Source organism: Clarias gariepinus, chromosome 1, assembly GCF_024256425.1.
Source record: "Clarias gariepinus isolate MV-2021 ecotype Netherlands chromosome 1, CGAR_prim_01v2, whole genome shotgun sequence".
Lineage (NCBI taxonomy): Eukaryota > Metazoa > Chordata > Actinopteri > Siluriformes > Clariidae > Clarias > Clarias gariepinus.
This window is the reverse complement of record NC_071100.1, coordinates 4,254,449-4,261,865: the sequence shown is the minus strand read 5'-3', so window position 1 is coordinate 4,261,865 and position 7,417 is coordinate 4,254,449.

Sequence of the window (7,417 nt, the reverse complement as noted above, 5' to 3'; positions counted from 1 at the left end):
GAGATAACGCACAGGTGTGTTGAGAGCGGAAGGTGAGGTGGCAAGAAGCAAGGGGTGGTTGGGAACGTGGAGCAGGAGTGCTTATATGATCATGGCAGAGCTGTAGCTTGACGGGTTGTGACAGTACCCCCCCCCTAAGAACGCCACCTGGCGTTCTAGTAGGCGCCTCAGGGTGGAGTCTATGAAAGTCACCTATTAGGGAGCGGTCCAGGATGAATTTGGCTGGTACCCAACTCCGCTCCTCAGGGCCATAGCCCTCCCAGTCCACCAGGTACTGGAGACCACGACCGCGGCGGCGAGACCTGAGGAGTCTACGGACTGTGAAGGCTTCACCTCCGTCTATGAGTCAAGGGGGGGGAGGGGGTTGGATGGGTGGAGATAGTGGACAGGGGACCAGTCGGCGGATGTGGGAAACGTGAAATATAGGATTGATTCTGCGCATAGAGAGTGGTAGAGCTAGTCGGACGGAGCCTGGATTTATGATCCGGGTGATGGTGAAAGGTCCGATGAATCTTGGTGAAATCTTCTTGGATGTGGTCTTGAGGGGGAGGTCACGTGCAGACAGCATGACCCTTTGGCCGACAAGATATCTAGGGGCTGGTGACCGATGACGATTAGCCTGGCTTTGGAAAGTACTTACGGTGCGCCGTAGCTGGTTGCGGGCACGCTGCGATGTTCTCTTGCAGCGCCGGATAAAGGTTTGGGCTGAGGGGACGGCTACATCCTCCTCCTGGGTCGGAAAGAGGGGTGGTTGATAGCCCAGGCAACAGTGGAAGGGGGACATGCCTGTGGAGGAGGTAGGAAACGAGTTGTGGGCGTACTCGACCCAGGGTAAAAAGCGGCTCCAGGAGGATGGATCCCGGGTGGCCATGCATCTTAAAGATTTCTCCAGCTCCTGGTTGACTCGTTCCGTTTGGCCGTTAGTTTGGGGATGGAAACCGGAAGAAAGGCTGGGGTTAGCACCGACGAGGTTGCAAAAGGCTTTCCAGAATTGGGCAGAAAACTGGGGGCCTCTGTCCGAGACGATGTTGACTGGGAGTCCGTGAAGTCGGAAGACGTGGTTGATTAGCAGTTCAGCTGTTTCCTTTGCAGATGGGAGTTTCGGTAGTGGTATGAAATGTGCAGACTTAGAGAAGCGATCCACAATGGTCAGGATGCAGGTATTGTTTTGGGATGGTGGTAGGCCGTACGGTAAGTCGATGGAGATGTGGGACCAAGGGCAGTGGGGAATGGGGAGCGGTCTAAGAAAGCCCTCTGGAGGGCGGTTGGTGACCTTTTTCCTGACACAGGTGTCACAGGACGCCACAAAGTTCTTGACATCCTCCTTCATCGTGGACCACCAGAAGCGCTGTTGAAGGAGGAAGAGAGTGCGTGCTGCCCCAGGATGGCATGCCAGTCTGGAACTGTGAGCCCAGTCTCTGTACGACCTGTGGTCATACAGAGACTGGAACAAAGAGCTTGTCAGGTGGGACGGTGCTTGGGCCTGGTTCCCGTTCGAGGGTCTGCTGGACAAGCTGCTCCACAGTAAGCTGGGTTATTGCCACAAGACATTGGGGAGGAAGGATAGTCTCCATTTTGGATGCGTCCTGAGAGGTGGAGAATTGGCGAGAGAGGGCGTCAGGTTTAGCGTTTTTGGAACCAGGGCGATACGACAGCGTGAAGCGGAAACGAGAGAGGAATACCGACCACCGTGCCTGGCGTGAGTTGAGTCTTTTTGCCGTTCTTAGATATTCTAGGTTTTTATGGTCAGTCCACACAAGAAAGGGGTGGTCGGCCCCTTCCAGCCAATGCCTCCATTCTTCTAGGGCCAATTTGACCGCCAATAGTTCACGGTCCCCAATGTTGTAGTTGCGTTCAGGGGGTGTGAGTCTGCGGGAGAAGAAGGAGCATGGGTGAAGTTTGTTGTCTTCTGTGGACCTCTGGGACAGGATGGCCCCCACCCCAGTCTCGGACGCGTCCACTTCCACGACAAACTGGAGAGAGGGGTCGGGAAAGATGAGGATAGGTGCAGTGGTGAAGCCCTGTTTAAGATCCCTGAAGGCTATGTCTGCCTGGTGGTTCCATTTGAATGAGATCTTGGACGACGTGAGGGTCGTAAGTGGGGCCGCGACCATGCTGTAGCTCCGGATGAAACGGCGATAAAAATTGGCGAACTTTAAGAAGCGTTGGAGTTTGCGTCTTGATGACGGTACTGGCCAGTCAGTAACTGCCTTCACCTTGGTGGGGTCCATCTGGATGCCCTCAGGGGAGATGCAATATCCCAAAAAGGATGTGGACGAGCAATGAAACTCGCATTTCTCTGCCTTGACGTAAATTTTATTCTCAAGTAGCCGTTCGCAGGACCTGGCGAACGTGGGATCTGTGTTCCTTGACTGAGCGTGAGAAAATCAAGATATCAACCAGGTAGGCAAAGACAAAGACATTGAGAAAATCCCTGAGGACATCGTTTATGAGAGTCTGAAACACTGCCGGCGCATTGGTTAAGCCAAAAGGAACCACTAGATACTCATAATGGCCGGTGGGTGTGTTGAAGGCTTCCACTCATCACCCTCCCGTATCCTGACAAGGTGGTAGGCGTTTCTCAGATCCAACTTGGTGAAGACACGGGCGTCCTGGAGAAGTTCGAAGGCTGATGACATCAGAGAAAGGGGGTAGCGGTTCTTGACCGTGATCTCATTTAGCCCTCTGTAATCAATGCAGGGTCTGAGGGATTTGTCCTTCTTTTCCACAAAGAAGAACTCTGCCCCTGCTGGCGAAGTGGATGGGCGGATGATCCCTGCGGCAAGTGACTCCTTCATGTACTGTTCCATGGCCTCTCTCTCAGGGCGAGAGAGGGAGTAAAGTCGCCCCTTGGGGGGAGAGATGCCAGGAAGAAGGTCAATCGCACAATCATAAGGGCGGTGTGGAGGTAAAGAGACAGCCCGTGACTTACTGAAAACCTGATTTAGGTCATGATAATCTGTGGGAACCCTGGTTAGGTCGGGGATCACCTCTCGTGGCGTAGACAAGGTTTGGCCCATAGGGGCGGAGCGTAGACATGAAGAGAGGCAGGTGGGACTCCAATCCAGGACCCTTCTTTTGACCCAGTCAATGTGTGGGTTATTCAGCCTTAACCAAGGGAGGCCTAGAACAATGGGTGCATAAGCATTACGAACAATTAGGAGCGAAATGAGCTCTGTGTGGTTACCTGAAAACTGTAGGGTGATGGGGGCAGTACGGTGGGTAATCGGGTTTAATTTGCTGCCATCAAGAGCCTGAACCACGAAGGGCTGATGCAAGGGCGTGAGAGGAATATTGAACTTGGAGGCAGTGCAAGAGGAGATTAAGTTCTGATCGGCCCCGGAGTCGACTAATGCGTGAGTGACGTGGAATTGGTCGTCATGGGTCAAAGTCACGGAAAAACATGATCGTTGGTCCGGGGAAGAAACAGATGCGGGGCCCCCCTGCAGCCCCAAAACTACGGGGGGCCTGCCCTTTTAGTGGGCAGGAGCGCACAGCGGGACCGGTCTGGCCGCAATAGAAGCAGGCGCCGTTATCTCTGCAGCGCTGGCGTTCCTTGGGTGAGATGCGTGTGCGGCCTATCTGCATGGGTTCAGGGGGTGCCTCGGAAGTGACTAAGGTTGGTGCAGAGGTGCATGGTGTGAAACAAGGCTGCCGTTCAGACCGTCGAATCCGCTTGCGAGCGTCAATACGTGTTGCCAGGTCAATGAGTCCCTGCAGGTCCGAGGGGAGTTCACGAGCTGCAAGCTCGTCTTTCACTGAGTCTGAAAGCCCATGGAGAAAACAGTCAAAAAGAGCTTTCTCGTCCCAGTCACAAGAGGGAGCTAGAGTCCGGAAATCAATGGCATAGTCAGAGACAGACATGCCATTTAAGTACTTGGGTATATAGATACTTTTTACTTTTTAATCCATTATTCAGACAATTTACGTAATCCGTGAGCCAGACAGCAGTGATTCCCAATCTGTTAATGTTTGTTTGTGTGTGTGTGTGTGTGTGTGTGTGTGTGTGTGTGTGTGAGAGTCATCTTACAAGCCCAGCCCCGATAACTCACCCCCCTCTGTTATTCCTGATGTTATACCCCTATCTCACCTATGCGGTTTAACTATGTGAGGACCAACGCGCGGAAAGATGGAAACCTAATCACAGCACCAAAACTCGCGTTGAATCACGATGAACCGTACTTACAGCCACCACGCGAAACCTGGGAAGGTAAGATAGGGGTATTATTAGTTACAGATTATGGGCCAAGCTTTACTGAGTGATGATGGTAGAATAATTATAAAGGTTTTGACGTGTTTTTATAGAGCGTATTATAGAGGTTTTGATGCATGAAGAATTACAAAGGAGTTTTCATTTTCTGCAAATACTTTAAAAAGTAACGTCCTGGTTACACACTGGTTGTTAAACACTTTTTTTTTAACTCTTTCATAGTTTGTATGTCTTTAGTATTAATGTACAATGTTAAACCTAATAAAAAATAAAGAAAAAAACATTAAGGGAGAAGATGTGTCCAAACCTTTTACTGGTAAAATCAGTAACCCAGCCACAGGGTCAATTCTCATTGATGCCTGTGGGGACCGAAGTCTGGGCTGTGTAGTTTAATGCAATAGAAGGAAGCTCAAAATGCTAAAAAAGTGAACACTGGTTCTGATAAAAACAGTATTAGAACACACAGTGCATCATAGTTTGTTGCATATTGTTGCATATCTGTCCCAGTTAGCTAGTTAGTTTCTGTTATTGTATGTTAAATGTATGTAGCAACTTGGTCCTGGAGGAACGGCATTTTGTTTCACTGTGTACTGAACTTCTTATGTGGTGCAGTATGGAGAGCCGCACCTCGAGATATAATGTTATTTATAAGAGCTTTAACACAGGGCTTCAGAGATGGTCTGTGAAACAGGAGGTTGTGAGAGTGTTTATGATACGAACGGGAAGACTTTTTCGTTTGGAGATAGCATGGGATTATTAATTAAGGAACTTAAAAGGAAACAAAAGAAAACTGAAAACACAAAATACGCTGTCTATGCGAGACCGGACGAGGCTCTGGGAACTAAAAATAAAACTTATGATCCTCTCGCCAGCATCTTAAGAAGACAGAGGCTGGGTCTTTGCCTTTGCTTGCTGCGGCTGTCTTTTTCTTTGTCTTTTTTGGGCCTTGATCCCTTCTTGGTGCTACCTAATGATTGCAGAGGTATCAAGACCTTTAAATAGATGCTCCGCTAGATGTGGCATGTTCAGGGTCACTGCCTTGTGGCGACGTTGCCTGCAGTGTATTTTTGTGTGCTTCTGCCCCTACTCTATATGATTCAAATGACAATAAAATCCTACATGACTTAACTTGACTTGATATTGGGGTACAAAACTTTAGACCAGTCGGGGTCCCATTTCCACTGTAAAAAGCTCTTAAGCATTTTAGAATCAGAACTGGAACACACAGAATTGGAAAAAAGTTGACCTGGTCTGATTAATTAAAAAAATTGAAATATTTCCTTTTATATCATATGGATGGCCATGTGTGTGTCTGTCTGTGTGTGTGTGTGTATCGCATAACTGAGAAAAAGAGGGCAGCAGAATGCACTATGGGAAGAAGGCAAGCTGGCAGAGGCAGTCTGGGCAATGTTCTGCTGGAAAACCTGGGGTCTGTTAATAATGTTGTTGGATGTTACTTTGATATGTACCACCTGCCTAAACATTGTTGCTGACCAAGTACACCCCTTAATGGAAACAATGTTCCCTAATGACAGTATCCTCTTTCAGCAGGATAATCTGCGCTGACACACTGCAAAAATGGTTAAAGAATAGTTCAAAAAGTTCGACTGAATGACGGTTTTGCTTCCAGAATTTCCACATCTCATTCCAAACAAGAATCTGTGAGGTGTGCTGCAAAAATAAATCTAATGGAGGGCCTACCATGCAACTTACATTATAGCCTGTATGGTGTGGTGAATTTTGACTTGGGTGTCTGATGATCCTGTTGCCAGTTTATTGGTAGATAGTTAATGCTGTTAATAAAATAACCTTGGATTCTGTTAATGTTATGGCATATCAGTGTAGTGTATAGATATAGATATAGGTATAGACTAATAGCATTATTAGTATTAGAACAGTCCTTTAATCTTCAAAACCTATGAATCTGACAGGGCACACAGTCAAAAAGTCCTTAGCAATATTCTGTTGTTACTTGCTGAATCCATGCATGCTTGATTCCTTCCTGAAGATAATGTACAAACATATGCCACAAAAGTTTTCAATTCACCTGAGAATTTCTTAGTTTTAACTATTTTTGTGCAGGGGTGGACACCCCAGCTTCAAAAAGGTAAACGCTTGATAAATATTGGTTTCATCCATTTACTTCTGCTCACCAGCTAGCTGATGTATATTAGGTGATTATTGTTATTTATTTCCCATTTCAGGGGTCATAATGTTATGGCTGATGTATGTATGTAATGTATATAATGTATGTAATGTATGTATGTATGTATGTATCCTGATTTTTTTTCATCCTTTCTTTTGCATGTTTGTCACACAAAATGTTTCTGATCATCAAACACATTTAACTATTAGTTGAAGATAACACAAGTAAACAGAAAATGCAGTTTTTAAATGATGGTTTTTATTATTTATGGAGAAAAAAAATCCAAACCCACATGGCCCTGTGTGAAAAAGTAATTGCCCCCTGAACCTAATAACTGGTTGGGCCACCCTTAGCAGCAATAACTGCAATCAAGTGTTTGCGATAACTTGCAAAGAGTCTTTAACAGCGCTCTGGAGGAATTTTGGCCCACTCATCTTTGCAGAATTGTTGTAATTCAGCTTTATTTGAGGGTTTTCTAGCATGAACCGCCTTTTTAAGGTCATGCCACAACATCTCAATAGGATTCAGGTCAGGACTTTGACTAGGCCACTCCAAAGTCTTCATTTTGTTTTTCTTTAGCCACTCAGAGGTGGATTTGCTGGTGTGTTTTGGGTCATTGTCCTGCTGCAGCACCCAAGATCACTTCAGCTTGAGTTGACGAACAGATGGCCGGACATTCTCCTTCAGGATTTTTTGGTAGACAGTAGAATTCATGGTTCCATCTATCACAGCAAGCCTTCCAGGTCCTGAAGCAGCAAAACAACCCCAGACCATCACACTACCACCACCATATTTTACTGTTGGTATGATGTTCTTTTTCTGAAATGCTGTGTTACTTTTATGCCAGATGTAACGGGACATGTACCTTCCAAAAAGTTCAACTTTTGTCTCGTCGGTCCACAAGGTATTTTCCCAAAAGTCTTGGCAATCATTGAGATGTTTTTTTTTTTTTTTTAGCAAAATTGAGACAAGCCTTAATGTTCTTTTTGCTTAAAAGTGGTTTGCGCCTTGGAAAATTTGCCATGCAGGCTGTTTTTGCCCAGTCTCTTTCTTATGGTGGA